Below are 19,072 nucleotides of genomic sequence, written 5' to 3'. Positions count from 1 at the left end.
CAACCTCCAAAAACCCGGCCGTATTTATACCGGGAAAAACAAAGAGTAAGCATCTGTCACCAGCCCCTGCCTGCCAAGATGCAGCTTCCCCAGCCCTCCCTGGAGCCCAGGCTGGCAGTTCTGGGTGAGCCTGGCCAGAGCAGCTCCAGTGTGTGAGCCACACGTGTGTCACCAGCTCAGCCATGCTCTCTGTGTCCCCAGCACCTCCTCGGCCTCAGGCGGAGCTTCCCCTCGGGATCCCCAAACCCCTCGGGATCCCCAAACCCCTTGGGATCTCCAAACCCCTCAGGATCTCCAAACCCCTCGGGATCCCCAAACCCCTTGGGATCTCCAAACCCCTCAGGATCTCCAAACCCCTTGGGATCTCCAAACCCCTCGGGATGTCCAAACCCCTCAGGATCTCCAAACCCCTTGGGATCTCCAAACCCCTCAGGATCCCCAAACCCCTCAGAATCTCCAAACCCTTCAGGATCCTCAAACCCTTTGGGATCTCCAAACCCCTYRGGATGTTCCAACCCATCAGCTGGTGAGTCCGTGGATGCTATGCCTGGGATCTCAAATCCCAACTTCAGCTACTTGGGCCTGTTGATCTAAAATTATTCTTCACCAGGACGAGTCGGTCTCAGCCGTTCCCAGAGTTCTTCTGGAGAATCCATGATTAAATGCAGAAGGAAGTACAGGAGCAATGACAGACATCCAGCTCACAGTGTCTCTGAGCAGGTGAGATCCTGACAACACTTCTGTGGCTGCGGGGCAGTGTCTGTCACCTGCTCCATGGGCTGGTGACAGAGATGGCTGAGACTGCAGAAAATCTTGGCTTTCCTCCCTTCCAAGCCACAMACTCTCCAGCATTTCCCAATTTTCTGCTCCTCCCTTTAAAGCTGACACTCACACACCGCAGGGACCAGGGGTGACTTTCCTTCTGGGTGTTATCACTGAAATAATCACCACTGGAAACAAAACAACATTTGCATTTCATGCCAYGAAAGTGGCTTTTCCAGGCAGGAACATTCCTGCCCTTGCACCCTGCCTGTGTTTTGGGGAAGCAGAGCACAAATAGAAATAGGAATAAATGTTCACATGGAAACACAAGTAGATTTGGGTGCAGCTTCAGGCAGAAGAGAAGCACAACACAGATAGGAGCAGAATMAACATTTCCTCTTTATTAGCTTCAATTAAAGAGCTATTTTGTTTGAACTTCTCTCTTCTGTGTTTAAGTTGCACTGAATTTGCATCATTGTTTGAAGCTGTAAAATCAGAGAACCATGGAATCAGTGAGAAAGGAAAAGCCCTCTAAAATCTTAGAGCCCAATCATTCCCACAGCACTGCCAAGGCCACCACTGCCCCATGTCCCCAAGTGCCACAGCTTTTACATCACCTCAGGGACAATGATTCCAGCCCTGCCCTGGGCAGCTGTGCCAGGGTTGGACAACACTTTCCATGAAGAAACTTTCCTTAACATCCCCCCTGTCCCTCCCCTGGCCCAGCCTGAGGCCGTTCCCTCTCCTCCTGTCCCTGTTCCCTGGAGCAGAGCCCGACCCCCCCGGCTGTCCCCTCCTGTCAGGGAGTTGTGCAGAGCCACAAGGTCCCCCCGGAGCCTCCTTTGCTCCAGGCTGAGCCCCTTTCCAGCTCCCTCAGCTGCAGGAGTGGCACAGAAAACACTGGAAAAGTGACAAAACTTGAAGTGGAATGGGTGGATATTCACTGTCCCCATCAGTGGTAAAAAGAGAACCAAAATTTTAAATTCCTTTTATTTAAACAATGCGATGCCACGGTGGCCATGCTGAGCAGAGGTGGGAAGAGCTGACAAAATTCCCTCTTTCCCTCTTTTTCCCCTCGCAGCACCGTGGCAGAGGACCAGGCTGCCTGGGGCAATCCCTGTGGGTACAAATGGGGATGTTAAACCAGGAGGCAGCACTGCCCTGCACCCCCTGACCCTAAAACAGACAGGGATCACTCCTCAGCACCCCAGGAACAGAGCTGGGAGAGATTCTACCAGCAGGGAAAAACCAGGAATGATGGTGAWGATGGCAATGATGATGAGGGAAAAGAACAGGGATGATGATGCTAACAGCAGTAATAACAGTCATAACAATAATTACCCCGTTAATTCCCTTAAGGTATCATTAACTTTATGTAACTGCTAAACACATCATATAAATAAATATGTAATAAATATATAAAATGTACTATATAGAAAATATAAAATATGTACAGATATATAAAAAATATAATATGAATATGTAACTTCAAATAATTTAAAAAGCCACATCCACATAAAGAAAGAAATAAAGATATTTAAAATGATGCCTCAAAGCCTTTTTGGTGAGGAAGGGATGGGTGCACCCGGGGGTGAGGATGGACCAGGGGCTGTGGGGCTGACAGGGATCCAGCAGGGATGGGTCCAGCAGGGATGGCTCTGGCACAGAGCTGGCACCAGGATCCAAACCCATCCCTGTCCTGCTGCCAGCCCCCAGTAACTCTGCTGAGAGTGGCAGAACTGAGCTCTCACTGCTCAAAAGCCCCTTTGAACGTGCTGGAGTGCCTTACATAAGATTGCAATAAACTGGCACCAAAAAAGAAAGCAAGTAATTACACTCCTGCCTTGTCAGCTTTGATTCTGTGCTGTTTGGGAACAATCTGAGGATTTTTTTTTTYTTGTTAGGCTTATGAGGATAACGCTGAGAACAGCAAAGGTTTGGAGGTGGGGTGTCCAGCTTTCAAGCTCCCRTGTAAAACGTGGGTTTCCTTAGAATTTCACAGCCTGCCAGGCACRACTAGAGAGAAGCAGGAGACATTTCTGCCCTCTCCTAGCAGCTTATGTATTATTCCTTCAAAAATAAAAAAGTAAGAAAGGSAAAGAAAAGAAAAGCCAAACTTTCAGAGAAATGTGGTGCCTTTATTCCCTTGTGTTGTTTAAACCGTTTTTCACGGCACTACACAATGAGCTTTCTTCGGGAAGTACAACAGTGGCTTTTCCTCAGACCACAGTAAAGCAGTTACAGCTTCAGTGCCTTGAGAAGGTGGTGGATAAAATAAAAAAAAAAGGGAGAAGGAGCTAAAAGGAAGAGAGAATGAATGGGGAACTTGAATTGGGAAGAAAGAGAAGGGGGGAGAAAAGAAGGTACAGACATCAAATACAGGGATAATTGCAAAGCACCACCACACTCCTGGCCAGGGAAAAAAAGGAATTGTAGATGAATCRTGAGCATGACAAAGAATCCCTTCAACAAGTTGTCTTTTATCACAACTTTGCTGTTCTACAGCTACACTGCAGCCGGGAGAAATTGCATCATGTCAACAGCGAGTTTATGGAGATAAACGGACTGGGGCAGGGGAAGGATGCTGCAGTCACTCGTGTTCCCCTGCCAGGCTGCAGTGAATTCCCTGAGAGCACCACACACAGGGCACGAGAACCACAACACACCCCAGAAAGGGGCAGCCCCRAAATATCCCTGGAGGGAACCTCCTAAAAATCATCTCAACCTGCTGTGAGCAGGGGCAGCTGTCACTAGACCAGGCTGCTCAAAGCCTTAACCTTTTGTTGAGGTTTAGACTGGATTTTAGGATGAATTTCTTCAAGGACAGGGCTGTCCAGCCCTGGCACAGTTGTGGTGCCCAGCCCTGSAGGGATTTCACAGCCATGTGGATGTGGCACTTGGGGACATTGGTCAGTGGTGGCCTCAGCAGTGCTGGGGGAGTGGCTGCACTCGATTTTTGGGGACTTTCCCATCCTAAACAATTCCATGATTCCATTCTGTGCTCCCCTGCCTGTCTCTGATCCTTCCCCATCCCCTGGATGTGCTGAAGGGCTTCTCCTGCTTCCCTGGCTGGGCTCCGTGCCCTCCTCTCCCCTCCACCCAGCCCGGCTGCTGGTTTAAATGCAAATAGTGCACATGGCAGGCACAGGATCTTTTTTTAAATTCTGAAAGCTGAGACTTCTAAGTTTATCTCAGAAGGACACTGGAAAGATGAATAGAGAGAAATTATGCAGAGAAAGAGAAAATATTCAAAGAGTGGAATTATGTATGCATAATTGCCTGGCTCCCTGGGGTGCACGGGCGAGTACACCAAGTCACTTTGTGAAATCATTCCCCACAACTCCTGTATCCTAATTATAGTGCAGTAAGTGGGGAGAAGCTAATTTTTAAACAGTCCTGATGGGGTAACTGGAAGAACCATGAGGATGCTGTTTAACCCCTTGTCTACTGAGAGGCTTTCAAGCAAAGAAGTCGACACGAGGAATAAATGAAATATTGGTGGAGCCAATGCATCGTTCTCTGGTTGGTTTAAAGATGCACAAGCAAGCACAAGTATTCGGGTTAGAGGGGGAAAAAAGGGCAGACTTGAAGGAATAAGCCAAAACTAAAAAAAATCAGCAGCAAACACGACCTCTGCCCAGAGTTCAAAGGAGGCTGGAGGCAACATTATGGTGTTTCTGTGTCCCTCTGCCCTGCACAGCAAATCCTCACCCAAAAGCTTTGTAAATCCTAAATATTGCCATGCAGGAACCTCTTAATCCATGCAGAAAATGCAACCACAGCTCCCTGGTACCTCTCAGCACAACCCCCACTGCAGCACGAGTATCTATTCAATGGGTAAGGGCCCATGGGGTCCTTTTTTTGGGTACCTATTTAATGGGAAAGGRCCCTATTTGATGCTCCCTGGAAGCCTGGTTGGCATGGGAAGGACCTGGATCCAGCAGGGATCTGCTGATCCAACACCTCATCAACCCCCCCAGGTCACAGACATCGATGGCACAGCCAGAAAGGACAAACCTGGGTGGTCTGGCTGCATTATTTCCCTGATTTCTTTACAGGAAAACAAAGGCAGCAGCAGGAAAACCCTGCCCTCAGGGTGTGCCAGGGGAGGTTTAGGTTGGATATCGGGAAAATTTCTTCACTGAAGGTTTGTCCAGCCCTGGCACAGCTGCCCAGGGCAGGGGTGGAGTCCCCACCCCTGGAGGGATTTAAAGCCATGGGGATGTGGCACTGGGGACATGGGTGAGTGGTGGCCTTGGCAGCGCTGGGGGACTGACTGGACTCAAAGATCTTAAATTTCCAGCCTAAATGATCCCATGATCCTATCCACGCTCTCACACCACCCTGCAAGCTCAGCTAACGCAGAAATCAGCATTAAAGGCCTTTTATTCTCACCATGCTCAGGTTTAAGCCAACTGAAACCACTCCTGAAAGCCCTTAAACTCAGATATTTTGACTAAAAGTGCCGCTAGCATTTTGACCAAATTCCYTTTAAATTTCTCAGCCTGCTAATGTTTGTTCTCATTTATTTCAAACCCCTTCAAATGTTCCAATTAGCATTGTTTTTCCCCCATCGCAACAGATGCAGGCACACAATATTAAATAAGAAAAAAAAAAAAAGATAAAATACACCATTTCCCCATCCCAGATAGGCAAAGAATGATTTTGTCCCTCAGCCATGCCTTGCACAATGCCACTAAAAGCATAAAAACACCACTTAGGGCTCCCAGGGATGCAAGGCTGTGGCTGTTGCAGCCCACTCCATGCAGAACACCTGGATTCCAACATCTGCTGCCAAGAGAGAATGAGAAAAAAGCAAAGGCTTTCACTCCAGATCCCATTATTTTGAATCCCCTGGGTGTTTGGGGCTTTGTGTTTCCACCCCGTCCTGGGGAGGGGATGGAGCCCTGGAGATGGAGCCCTTTCAGGGAAGCTTCAGGGAAAAGGAAGGCACTGGCAGGTCCCCTTTCTGAGGAAAGCCACCCCCAAAATTTTACAGATATCCACAGGATTGAAGACCAGAGGACCTCCTACAAAAATAAGCAATTAAATCGTCCCCAGTCACCTCTTTGTCGAGGCCATTATTTGCTCGGAGGAGAATTTCCAGAAAGTCATGCTCCACTTCCAGCCGTGATCTCAGACCACAGAATGTGAAGAACTCTCAGTGCAGCCTCACAAATGATGAACTCTGCCAAACCCACGTTCACACCTAACCCTCGTGGTCAGAAAATTACATATTCTACTCAAATTGAATCAGTTTTTTTTCTTTTTTTTTGGCCAAAGTAATAGACACAATTTTGCTACTTAATCCCCTCCTATTGTCTGGAGTTCACTCAAATTACAGCCATTTGAACCGTGATCTGAGCTCCCCTGTGCTTCAGGAACTAATTAGACCAAGGACAGTTAAACTTCCCAACTTCCTGAATATTAAAATTCCTTGTCTGGCCAAGAGCCCGGGGTGCTGTGGGAAGGGGAAGGGCAGGAGGGAAGGGCAGGAGGGAAGGGCAGGAGGGAAGGACAGGACCAGGTCCCAGGGGGTGGCTGATGGCTCCAGGGACACCCCAGCACCGCCCTGGCAGATCCAAGGCAGGGGCACAACCTCCAGGAGCTGACAAAAAGATCAGTACTGAGTGGGGGAAACACTTCACATTKTGTCTGTTTCTCTCTTGGAAAGAAATGCTCTGTTCCATTTGTAAAAATGAGGAAAACCTGAGAGAGAGCCTCAAAACCTTGTTCTTTAGGGCACTCACCCCAGCAGAGAAGATTCTGGTTTAGAATCTCATTTTGGGGCGGGATTCAGTCTTTTTCCTTTGAAAATCTCAACGAGGAGCACTCAGTTCGCCTGGGTTTAGAGGTCCCTCAGGTGAGGGGTTCCAGGCTGTCCCTCCTGTCACTCCCTGTCCTGTCCTGTCCTCCCCAGCAAGGACAGGGTGACACAGCCATGYAAACCTGAGCAGCTCTGGGATGGGGGCACAGGAGATCAGCACTGTGAAACACGGACACACAGCACTGTCCTTGCACATTTCCTTCTCTTTTTTGTGGGAGAAGAGATTMAAATCAGGCTCCAGGGGTGAYAACRTTTCAAAACAGATGCAAAKGGAGGGTTTGAGGGTGAGGAGCAGRGCAGGGACCACACCATGATGGCAGCAGCACCTCCCCTCTCGCTCGGATCCGGCCCCAGAGCAGGAGGAAAGCAAGGATCTCCTGATGGATGATTTATTGCTGAGCCTGCCCTGAGGCTGACCCAGGCACCAGCAGCACGGCCACCTCCAGCCTGGCACTGCAGCAGCAGTGACAACACCTCAGCAGAAACTGAGATCGCTGTCTGCACTTGAAGGTGGCCCTGTCTGAACTAWAATGTGCGAATGAATTTGCACCGCCGGCATTGAGGGCTCTGGCTGAGCTTCAGGGCTGTCAGAAATGCTCACTGAATGGTTTGGGGTGGCAGGRAMCTTCAGGATCATCTCATTCCATCCCCCTGCCRTGGGCAGGGACACMTTCCASCATCCCAGGCTGCTCCCAGCCCCAATGTCCAGCCTGGCCTTGGACACTGCCAGGGATCCAGGGGCAGCCACAGCTTCTCCAGGCCAGGGCATTACCAGTAATTTAATATAATCATTATTTATGTGAAATACATGAAGAAGAAACAACTACAGATGTCATGACAAAACCCAAAATTCCTTGGATGCAGCAGCACCATGTTTGCCATCAGCAGAGAAGTGTGGAGGGTCAGAGCAGGCACAGAATCCCAGGGTGGGGGCACAGTGAGGCTCCACGATGCCAGACGTGTCTGCTGTCCTTTCACACCATCACCTCCTGCAGGCAAGGTGTGAGAGAAGATCTGCAGTCATGGAAGATATTCCTGCAGGGGCTTCTTCAAACCACCTGCAGTAACACACAAAGAAACTGGAAAGCATAGGGAAAACCCAGCCAGGATATCCCACAGGGGTGTTCCAGAGCAGAGAACGGCCAAGGGCCAAGGGCAGGAAGGAGGAATCCTAGGAAAAGACTGAATTCAGGCAGATTTCCACAAGGATTTGTGAGCTGGCTCAGAAGGCTGAGGTCCTCAGCACCTCCTCAGACAGATGGTCACGCTGGGCTGGGTCACCCCACAAGGAACATCCCAGCATGTCCCACCCCGAGCTGGCCCCACAGAGAGCTCATGTCCCTTCTGCACCCTCAGAGCYTCCCTGGGTGCAGATGATCTCAGGAGGAGATGGCTGAATCCTGATATAGCAGCACTCGAGAAAAACGCTGCGGCACAAGGGCCCTTGGCAGAGCGTGGAGTGACAAGGAATTTGGAGTGACAATGGCACATCAACAGCTGTGGGGAGCACTGTGCCACCTCCTGTGCAAACACACCKWMGGTGTGTTTGCACAGGAGGTGGCACAGTGCTCCCCACACTCACAACTACCCGCAAAAACATTCCTTATTTCCAAGCATTCCTTCCCCAGTCCTTACAAAAGCTTTTGGGCATGGGGGTGTGCCTGATCTGGAGTTTCTGTGTCACTGCTCAGRGTGCTCCTGCAGCCACCTCATCTCCCCAGCTCTGGGAGGTGAATGGGCTCAGCCCCTCCCTGCCATCCCCAGGTGCTTTGGGGTGATGTGCTCCAAAATCCATCATCAGTGCTGGACCCTGGGGTGTCACACCAGCTAAACACCTCCAAAATATCACAGCTCCACGCTTCCAAAGTGCCTCTGGYCAGGGCACAACCACGGCAGCAGGAGAACWGYGATCCTGGTGCCCCATCTCAGARGGGCTGGTGGCACATGGCACRGAGTGAATCCCAAWCCCTGCAAAGCCAGGAGAGGCYGAGGCACACCAGGACACCCTCTGAGCAGGATACACCCCCTATGACACAGATCCACAGACAACAGCTTCTTCAGGGACCTGACTCCTATCATCATCTCAGTTTTCATTTCTACACTGACTTTAATTTTAAAAAAAACCCACACAAACATCTGCACAAAATTGGGACTTTTCCCCCATCCTTCAACCAGATAAAATCACAGGAAAGCTCCAGCTCTGGCTGGCGCAGTGGCCAAGATGGGGAAGGGGAGGGAATGTTTATAAAATGGTTTTAACCAATTCAATTTGAAGGCGATTTGTGCGCAGCGGCAGAGGCGGCCCTGACTGCAGCACGCAGGGAGCAGGCTGGATCGATGGCAGGGCGGAGGTGGGGCAGGAAAGCTGGAGCAGCAGCCTGTGGCACCCAGGCAAACGGCTTTGGAGTGATTTATTCCATGAGAAACCCTGMACAGGGCCAGGCAGGGTCCGTGCCAGGGGTATGGTGGGGCCTCGGAGGGATGGTCCCCAGCTCCGGGGAGCATCAATGCCAAACACTCCAAAAAAAGCAGGAAACCCTTCTCCTCTTACAAAAATTAATAAATAACAATTAATGGATCCAATCAAACCCAAAAATGCTGCTGAAAAAACCCTGACCCAGCATCGCTCCTGGGACAGCCCATCCTCCCAGCCACACCCTGAGGGGCTCCTGGCCCTGCCACCTCACCCCCAAACAAAATCCTTCTGCCAGAAATGGGGATGGGCTCTCCATTTTCTGTACCAACGAAGGAAAACCCATGGAAAAATGTCCAGCCCCTTCCCCAGCTTGGTGCCACATGGACTCAGCAGCAAAGCTTCACCTGCAGACACCACGTTCGCTCTCCCTGCTGGCCTTCATCCGTGCTTTGGGTGAACATTCCAGAGCTGGTTTGGGGACAGAACAAAGGCTTGTGGGAGCCTGGTTTTGATAAACGAGGGGAGGAATCGCCTGGGAAGGCTGGGAGCTCTGGATGTCAGAATTCACCGGGAATTGCTCCCGATGGCGTTCGCAGCCCGAGGATAACGCGCTGCTCTTTCCACATCCCAGCAGCTCYGTGCCCAAGCACATATGGTCTGGCTGAACAAGAAGCCTTGGAAAGGCTGTCAGCAGGGCTAGGGGAAGGTGGGCATCTGTGCACAAACACGTGTGTCCCACGTGAGAGCACGGGGAGCACACCCAGAACCCCCAAAACCCGCCTGGGTCCGGCACAACTGGACAGGGACACTGTGGCTGCCACTCCCCTTTGTGCTGCCTGACTGCAAACCCACAAACTCATCCAGGATATCTGGGATGTTCCCTGCCCTGGTCCAGTATTTGCTGCTGCAGCCCTGGTTGATGGAGCCACTCGWGTGTTTGCTTCAAAGTCTCGTGTGTTTCCTTCATGCTCATCTGTGAAAATCTCCCCCACGGTACTAAAGGCAATGGAATAATCTACTATTGCAACCCGCATCCCTCAGAGAATTCTGCAGTTTAGGAGGAAAAAAAAAAAAAAAAGGAAAAAGAAAAAGGGGAAAAAAAACCTGGTTGAATTTGATTAAACCTTTGGAATCTCTCCAATATTTCCAGTTATTCCATCTGTAGAAACACTCTACTGGCACTTGGCACATTCAGAGCTTTAACTGCCTTCTAAATCAGCAGCAGCTCTGCCTAACAATTTGGCATTTGCACAGTGCCTTGTAAATCACCCACCTTACATCTCCGGGTACGAGGACCAAACCCTCCAAAAAGCCCATTACTGCCTCGGAGAAATTCTTCAGGAAGAAAATACCTTCTCATGGGCTCATCTCTCGACAAAAAGAGGGGGGGACCGGCACTCAGTGAGCACGGCGCTGACACTGAGGCTCCTGGTGTTACTATGGCAGTAAAATGAAACCCAACGCAGCCAGCTGGATGCTGCACTGCTATTAGAGCCTCCTTTCTGTCTGTGACCTTTCTAGAACTCTCCAAAAGGCGTTGATCTGTACCAAACCCACCCAGGATCTCAGGTTGATGCCAGGTGAAGGTGTTGGTGACCCGGTCCGGTGGGCACGGCTGAGGGGACGATCCCAATTCCTCGGCCCGGATTTGTTTGGTTGTTTCGGGGTTTTTTTGGAAGTCGGGAACCGGGCTCGGAATGGCTGCAGCTCCAAATCGAGCCACAAAGCAGCAGGAAAGCACTCAGCAGCATCAGCAGCGATTTGTGCATTTCTTGCAAACAAAGAGCGGAGAAGGTCGGCGGCGTTGCCTCGCTGCTTCCACCGCTTTTGTCTGCCCAAACCTCCCCTTCYCAAACTGCTCCCGGCTCCAAGCTCTCCTGAAAGCCCTATCCCCTTATCTCTATCCACACCTGACCCTCTTTTAYGCCTCCCCATCAGCAAAGTGCAAGTAAATAATCAATTTAAGCACCCGGTTTGTGCCTTGTCCCTTGCCTGTGCCTCAGATGTTGCTTCCTGTGGGTGCTTCCCAGCACGGATTTGGGCTCTGAACTGCACGGGAGGAAGAAAACAAAAAAAAAGAAAAGGAAAAGGCAAAAAAGGAAAGAAATACATGGAGTTTAGTCTCCTCCTCCTCCCCTTTGCTTCTAAAATCTCACTGATTTTCACCCATACTGTGACCCCGCAGCATCAGAAACCCAGGGTCACCCGAGGACTTTGAGACCGTCACTGGGCCACRCAGGGTGACCCCTTGGAACCTGACAGCAGGACAGAGTGCAGAGTTTTGGGAGTTAAAAGGGCTGGCCATGCTGGTCAGGGTTGGGAGSGAATTCCTCATTTCTTGTTTTGCAGGTGGAGCTCCACCATGAGGAGCTGAACTGCTCCGGGCCTGTCCCACTGCAGTGACTCCGACTGGTTTACTCATTGTTCTTTTGGAATTAGTGGCTTAACTGATGCTTCCCATGCTAACATTCTAAAAAAATCGCTTTTTGTCCATCTTTTTGTATCCTGTGCTCTTACCCTGCTTGTGACTCTTCCTTAAAGTCYGAGGATTAATTTCTGCACCGAGTGATCTGCAGCAGTGAGCACCCACAGTGTCCTTCACCTGTTTTCCACCAGTCCATCAGGCAGAGCGGGGTCTCATCGACATCCCTCCACCTCTCAGCAGGGTCCTGTGCCACAYCCACGAGCCTGAGGCTTGGGTTTCCCAGTAAACAGCTTAAATTCCCCTGGGCAAGGAGCTGGTGGGGACTGGGTGTCACTGGGACACCCAAGGATGCTGCTCCCCCAGGGTGTCCCTCCTGCCTCCAGCACCACCCTGGATGAGGAACAGGGGCTCCAGAACTGCTCTGGATGAGGAACAGGGGCTCCACAACTGCTCTGGATGAGGAACAGGGGCTCCAGAGCTGCTCTGGATGAGGGGCAGGGGCTCCAGAGATGCTCTGGATGAGGAACAGGGGCTCCAGAGATGCTCTGGATGAGGAACAGGGGCTCCAGAACTGCTCTGGATGAGGGACAGGGGCTCCAGAACTGCCCTGGATGAGGAACAGGGGCTTCAGAACTGCTCTGGATGAGGAACAGGGGCTCCAAAACTGCTCTGAATGAGGAACAGGGGCTCCAGGACTGCTCTGGATGAGGAACAGGGGCTCCAGAACTGCTCTGGATGGGGAACAGGGGCTCCAGAACTGCTCTGGATGAGGGGCAGGGGCTCCAGCACTGCCCTGGATGAGGAATAGGGGCCCCAGCATCACTCTGGATGAGGGGCAGGGGCCCCAGCATCACTCTGGATGAGCTGCAGGGGCTCCAGAACTGCTCTAGATGAGCTGCAGAGGCTCCAGAACTGCCCTGGATGAGGGGCTGGAGCAGGATGAAGGATCCTCAGTGGGAGGTTTGCAGAGGGAGAGCTGAGCTCTGCTGAACGCTCCCAACCAAGGCACTGTTTTTGTGGCCACTCAGCTCAGGATGAAAATTCTGTTCCCTCCCAGCCAAAAACCCTAAAAATAATAACTGAGCAGAGCTGTGCCTGCAGCCAGCGATGCATACGAGATGACGGCCTTCTCACCACGAGAGCAAAAGGGCAAATGAATCACATTACACTCCATGAATAAAAACAGACTCTTAATGCACAGCGAYTTAATGACTCCCTTTTGGATGCACRAGGTGCTGAGCGTTCCCAGATCCCACTGAGCTCCGGGGSATGGACAGGACTCTGCACCTTGGGACTGTCCCCAGACCCGTCCATGCTGAGGAAATCTCCCCACCTGGCACAGAGGCTTCCCATGAGGTTTGGGAAATTAAAAGCTCTCAGCAGCTGGCCTGGCTTAAGGCACTCAAATCTCAACCTGCTGCACCCAAAYGCATCCCTGGAAAGGTGGGATTAGGGTTCACAGCCCTGTTTGAACTGGGCTTTTATTTCCTGCAGACTGGAGAGAACAAGCCCTGCCCATGACGGTGCCCTGCACTCCCCGGGATGTTTCCCACTGGCACCAGGAGGCAACCAAAGCATTTTCCCAGCCCACCGGGGCACATTCTCCATGCTCAGCTGGGAGAGGATGGTGGCTGAGGCACCTGAGCTGGAGAAGGCAGCATTTCCAAATGACCTCCTTAGCCAGGTGCTCGGGGAGCTGTTACAGCAAAGCATTTATGGAGAGATGGAGGAATAAATCCAAATCCCACTGCTGTGGCTTTACTGGGAAGGGGCTTCTGCACAGCACAGCACAGCACACAGGGAAAATGGGAATCACCTCCCCTCAGACCCTGCCAGGGTGCTGAACCTGCCACCTCTCCTTCCCGAGCTCCCTATGGCACTAAAACCTGATCCTATTCCCATTTTGCTGGGTGAACCTYGCTGTCCCCACAGCAGCCCCAGTGTCACATCCCTGTCACAGCCAACACGCTGGCAGTGTGAGCTGCACCCTGGCCCTGGCACCAACCTCATGGGAGGGACTGAAAACCCCCCACACCTTCCCTGCTTTCCCACATCTGCCTGGAAACCGCATCCCAGGACAACCTCTCCCAACCACCGCCAGTCCTCTGGCAAACAAAAGGAAGTCAAAGGCAAACTATTTATTGCCAAACCCTCTTCCTTCGTTGTAAAATACTGCTTAATTTTATCCCTCAGGCATCTATTATCTCATAGCCCGTATTATTTTTCCAGCTATTGCTGTTTAATTTTCCCCATCCAGAAAGTCCGCACAGACGCCAGCCAATTTCCGTCTTGGCATAATTGTTTGGGAGAAACAAGCAGCTGTTTCACCAGGGTCCTAAAGAATTGATGGGGAATCAAGGCTTCTCTTTTCTCCTGGAGCTGTCCAYGAGAAACCSTGGAGGAAAAGTCACGTGTCCWCTGYCACCAGCACTGTCACCCCCCAGGGRACCCTCTCTGATCWTGGGGGGATCCACCAGACCCCTCATTTACAACCCCAAGCTGTGGTGAAGTAAGGATGAGCATAAATACGGCTTTTTTGTTTTTTCTTTAAATAAAAACTGCTGATTTTAATCAAGGTTAAAATTCCTTTGTCTACAGGAATTGCCTGGACTGCTTCTGTTTTCCATTTATGATGGAATTCGTTTTACCTCTAGTTGATTTTGTTGGGTTTTTTCACTGGCACAGCTTCTGTGGAGGATCAAAAAATGCTCAAAAAATTTCACTAAATGATCGTGCAGGGAAGCACAGGACATTCTGCAGGCACGAAATCCACAAGCCTGGTTTTATGGACACCTTGGGAAAGGGATCCCCAGCATCAGCCAGCACAGGAGGGAGCAGCAACACCTGGCAGAGAGGGAGGTTTGAAGGACAGCCCCAGGAAACCATCTCTGTTTCCCAGACTAAAGCACAGAGCAGACGAAGAGTGGCAAACAAGCTCAGAAACTCTCACCAACCAAAAATGACTGAAACAATTAAAATGTACAAAATTGCAAAATATTGTAAAGACAAACCAGGAACAAGCAAATGACTGGCAAAAGCTGTGGACATCCAGGAGTGCCCATGTGGGTGGGATGGACAGGGAGCCAGGTGCCCTCCTGACCTGTATTCCCATGAGCATTTTCCATTCCATGATTCRCAGAATCACRGAATATCCTGAGCTGGAAGGGACCAACAGGRTCACTGATCCACCTCCTGGCCCTRCACAGACCCCCCAACAATCCCACCCCGACCCAGTGCAGCCTCGGGGCTGTGCCCATTCCCTGGGGAGCCTGGGCAGTGCCAGCACCCTCTGGRGACAGAAGAACCTTTCCCAAATATCCCATCTGAACCTCCAGCCACTCCTTTGAGTGCTGCCCTGGCACAGGGATATATTTCAGCCTAATCCCAGTTGGGGCTGAACATTTGCTGAACCACTGCTGACACCATTTCCCCTTCAGACACAGCTGTTTATGGTGGTGTTGGGATTTCAGGTGAACACAGAGTTGGCTTTTTGTGTCATGAAGGGACCACACATCCAAGGGTTCCCCGTGAGGGGGCAGGAAGGAATTTGTGATAATGGAGGGAATGGGACAACATTTCTGAGGGATCATCCAAAAACTGCAACGGGCTCAGCACCTGCTACAGGACAGAGCATCCCCCACATCCTTCTTCCTTTTAACACTTTACTGCTGCTCCTGACAAAAGGCATTTTTCTTTTCCACCCCGGCTTTAGATGCTCAATTGAAAAAGCAGCTCCCAAGGCAATGGGAAGCCTCGGAGCTTTGCCACGCTCCAGCCTCGTCCAGAGGGTGTTCCCAGAGCAAACAGGAGCTGCAAGCAGAGGCCGGGTGGCAATGAGTCAGGGAGGCAGAAAGGCRTGAAAGCAGGATGGATGGGAAGGCAATAAAGCCGCAATATTTCACCGTGAGACTCGGCTCCTGCAGCACCTCCATCCATCAGCAGCTGGGCTGGGCAGGGCTGGGCTCACAGCAGCACAGAGGGGCTGGGGACACGTGGGAGCATCCCCGAGCCACGGGCTGGGGCCACCCAGCAGCCACCAGCTCCAGCACCTCGGATCCTCCTCCAGAACCACGGGAAAAACACCCGAGCTTTTACCAGTGTCACATGAGGCACTGATGGTAAGGGAGAGAACTCCGGGCCAAATCCCAGGCAGCAGGGCCGGGATGGGAATGATTCAGGAAAGGGATTGGTGGTGAATGCAATATTGAAGCTCTGTCCTGCTCAGGACTCTGTCCAGGAACGATGAAAAGGGCTCACATGCCTCAGGTGTGAGCCCAACAGCAAAGCAGGTGTGCTGCTTCAGGAACAGAAATCTGAGAAATATGGTAAAAAAGGAAAGTTGTTTCCTGTGAAAACCTGGGAAACAATTCAAAGAATCAAATCAGGAAAAGGGCACCCCCAAARGCCCCAGTGTCCCTTCATCCCCCGTTTTTCCTGGAGGCACAAAGTGTGGCAGCTTMTTTTTGGGGGCACCTCCCCTTTCTCCTTACCTACAAAGAAATTACCAAAACATCACCAGGAGACAGACAACAGGAACCACCTCAGTGCTTTACTGTCTGGAGCACAAATCCAAACCACCCTCCAGCCCACTTCAGAAAGAGTCACTTATATTTCAGCAGGATCTTGATGGGTTCCTGCACCTCCTGCCACTGCTTCCCATCTCTTGCTCCATCCCAGGGGAAGATCCAGCCACAATTCCACAGCAAARGCAGTTGGGCACAAGCTCTGCCTGCACATCAGGCTCGTGGCATCACACAGAGAGCTGGCACCCCCAAAACACAGAGCTCTGCACCCTCCCCAGTGACCTCCAGCCTGGACACAGGTTGGGGTAACCCACCCAGGCTGCGAATCAAACCCACCAAAAGCAGCAAATTCCTCATTAGAGCTGCAGCAAACTCAGGCAGTCAGCAAGGAGAAAGCTTTTTAAAGAGATATAACCCAGGATTTCTGTGTTGAAACACATGCTACAGATGGTGGAGCAGACGAGGATTAATTCATGAATCATATTTCTTAAACGATACAATCTCTCTTTTCACTTCCATACTTTCCCTTTTTGACTCAGTAGCAGGGATTTAAGATGCCCTTCCCAGATATGAATTTTGCATGAACAAACATTGCAGGCGTAAAGAAAAAAAAACAAACCAACAAACCCACAACAGCAATAAACCAGAAAACCCAGATGTTTAAAGAGAACTTCTCGAATRCAAGCTGAGGCATATCCTGTCCATCTACAGGAGAACATGTGTGGAAATACAATATATGCAAGCCCAGAGCTGGGAATGGGGTGGGAAAATGAATTCCCAACCATTTGGAGCTTGCTAATGCTTCAGCCAGGGCTCTGAATTTCACAAAAGCTGATTTTCTATCTCCTCCCATCTCATCCTCCCCCCTCGCAGCAAAAGGAAAGCCTTGAGGCAAACATTTCCAAGGAGAGGTCTCAGGTTGTTCYTCCTCCAGCCCCATCCACGCCTCCCTTCGGAAAATCCCGGCGCAGGCTCTCCCAGGTCGCTCTCCAGGAAAGGCTCAGGGAGAGCAGGAGCACGACAAAACATCCTGCCCCACGCACACACGGCTCCCCACCCCAGCTGAGAGGGGTTTGAAGTGGGCAAGAARGGAGGAAATGACACAAGAGCTCTTCAGCAGCAGGAGGCTCTGATATCCCGGCTCCCTCCCAGCTGGGAAGCTCCTTGAGATCAGCCCGAGCCATGCCAGGCTGTGCAGAGCCTCTGCTTCCACCCAGGCAGGAACAGACAATGATCCAGGGCGAGCAGAACCAGCACCACCATTCCAAACTGCCCCTCCTGGGCACTTTCTCACCTTTCTTYGATCAGCAAATCAGGATTTCAGTCATTTTTTCCACTTTGCACACAGAGCAGCTGTGTGTGCACTCAACAGCTTCTTTACACAGCCTTGCACTTCCCATTGTAGCTTTACACACAGAATAAGAGGGGAAAAGATCACTTACCCTTCAATTATTTCAACCTTTCCCTGCTCTGTGTGTGACGTGGGCTTCTCTTTTGGTTACTATTTCCAGATTTGGTCTTTGGGTAGGTGAATGGGAGAGGAGAATGACAGGAGTTGTATTTGATGACGATGGAGACTGTAAAAGAAAAAAGAAGCATTTTCAGCGTGGAACAGCCCTCCCCTATACATCCAGATCAGATTATATTAAATTAAATTAGTGACACCTACATAAACGCTTCCTACTGTTTTTATGCACACATACAAATATCACAACTGTCAGGGAGAGCGCGGCTGTCAGTGATAYGGCAGGGGGGAAAAAAGAGCAGTCGCTAAAATGGAAGGGAAAAAAGGGAAATCTGGGCTAACAACCAGAGCCTGAGCGGCAGCAGAGGGACTGCTGCTGGTGTGCAGGAGGGCCAGGAGGCAGCTGGGAAGGGCTGGAGCACTGGGAAGGGCTGGGGCACTGGGAATGATGGGAGCACTGGGAATGATGGGAGCACTGGGAAGGATGGGAGCACTGGGAAGGGCTGGAGCACTGGGAAGGATGGATGCACTGGGAAGGGCTGGAGCACAGGGAAGGGCTGGGGCACTGGGAAGGATGGGAGCATTGGGAAGGATGGAAATACTGGGAATGATGGGAGCACTGGGAAGGATGGGAGCACTGGGAAGGATGGGAGCACTGGGAAGGGCTGGAGCACTGGGAAGGGCTGGGCACTGGGAATGATGGGAGCACTGGGAAGGGCTGGAGCACTGGGAAGGATGGGAGCAGTGGGAAGGATGGGAAGACTGGGAATGGTGGGAGCACTGGGAAGGATGGGAGCACTGGGAAGGATGGGAGCACTGGGAAGGGCTGGAGCACTGGGAAGGGCTGGGCACTGGGAATGATGGGAGCACTGGGAAGGGCTGGAGCACTGGGAAGGATGGGAGCACTGGGAAGGATGGGACACTGGGAAGGATGGAAGCACTGGGAATGATGGGAGGGAGCACTGGGAAGGATGAGAGCACTGGAAAGGGCTGGGGCACTGGGAAGGATGGGAGCACTGGAAAGGGCTGGGCACTGGGAAGGATGGAAGCACTGGAAAGGGCTGGGCACTGGAAAGGGCTGGGCACTGGGAAGGGCTGGGGCACTGGGAAGGATGGGAGCACAGGAAAGGGCTGGGGCACTGGGAAGGGCTGGGGCACTGGGAAGGATGGGAGCACTGGAAAAGGCTGGGGCACTGGGAAGGGCTGGGGCACTGGGAAGGATGGGAGCACTGGGAAGGGCTGGGGCACTGGGAAGGATGGGAGCACTGGGAAGGATGGGAGCACTGGAAAAGGCTGGGGCACTGGGAAGGGCTGGGGTACTGGGCAGGATGCGACACTGGGAAGGATGGAAGCACTGGGAATGATGGGAGGGAGCACTGGGAAGGATGAGAGCACTGGAAAGGGCTGGGGCACTGGGAAGAGCTGGAGCACTGGGAAGGATGGGGCACTGGGAAGGATGGGAGCACTGGAAAGGGCTGGAGCACTGAGAAGGATGGGGCACTGGGAATGATGGAAGCACTGAGAAGGGCTGGGGCACTGGGAAGGGCTGGGCACTGGGAAGGATGGGAGCACTGGGAAGGGCTGGAGCAGAGGACAGCGTGGAAGAAGCATGGGCAGAGTGACAACCCCAACAAAAGCTGCTCTCTTCCCAAAA

At 51.7% G+C, this 19,072-nt stretch overlaps 1 protein-coding gene across 1 annotated transcript in view; it reads right to left on the bottom strand.

Moving 5' to 3' along the window:
• The window catches only part of NEXMIF (neurite extension and migration factor), a 51,359-nt gene extending 33,836 nt beyond the window's left edge, over positions 1-17,523 (bottom strand). Inside the window, exon 1 of the mRNA XM_057370138.1 lies at positions 17,396-17,523. The gene's annotated coding sequence lies outside the window, so the exon portion shown is untranslated. The remainder of the gene's footprint in view (positions 1-17,395) is intronic.
• Between the last annotated feature and the right edge of the window lie 1,549 nt (positions 17,524-19,072).

The sequence above is a fragment of the Malurus melanocephalus genome, unplaced genomic scaffold (genome assembly GCF_030028575.1).
Source record: "Malurus melanocephalus ecotype Western Australia unplaced genomic scaffold, MMel_1.1 scaffold_120, whole genome shotgun sequence".
Classification (NCBI taxonomy): domain Eukaryota; kingdom Metazoa; phylum Chordata; class Aves; order Passeriformes; family Maluridae; genus Malurus; species Malurus melanocephalus.
This window is presented reverse-complemented; position numbering and strand designations above follow the sequence as displayed.